Source organism: Nicrophorus vespilloides, unplaced genomic scaffold (genome assembly GCF_001412225.1).
Source record: "Nicrophorus vespilloides isolate i.1.1-1 unplaced genomic scaffold, Nicve_v1.0, whole genome shotgun sequence".
Classification (NCBI taxonomy): domain Eukaryota; kingdom Metazoa; phylum Arthropoda; class Insecta; order Coleoptera; family Silphidae; genus Nicrophorus; species Nicrophorus vespilloides.
In genome coordinates this window covers 21,453-21,716 of record NW_017097498.1, presented here as the reverse complement: position 1 = coordinate 21,716, position 264 = coordinate 21,453, and positions in this window count along the sequence as shown.

Here is a 264-nt window from a genome sequence, read left to right as displayed (position 1 = left end):
TACGATCCTATAGATTGTGTAAACGTATATTTCGTTCATGTTTTCGGTCGGGTGTGTGTCATGTCTTTGTGTTCTTCTGTTTCAGGATTGATTTAATTTTATTTGTATGTCATGTTATTAATCGTTACGTTCCCTTTCAGGTACCTAGATCATAGCATTTCCTTTTATCCTAAATTTTTCCTATTTTCTTTTTGATTCCTCCCGGGTGTGCGGTCGCGCGTTTGCTCTCATTTGCTGTGAATGAGAGCAGCGGCTTCCACGTGG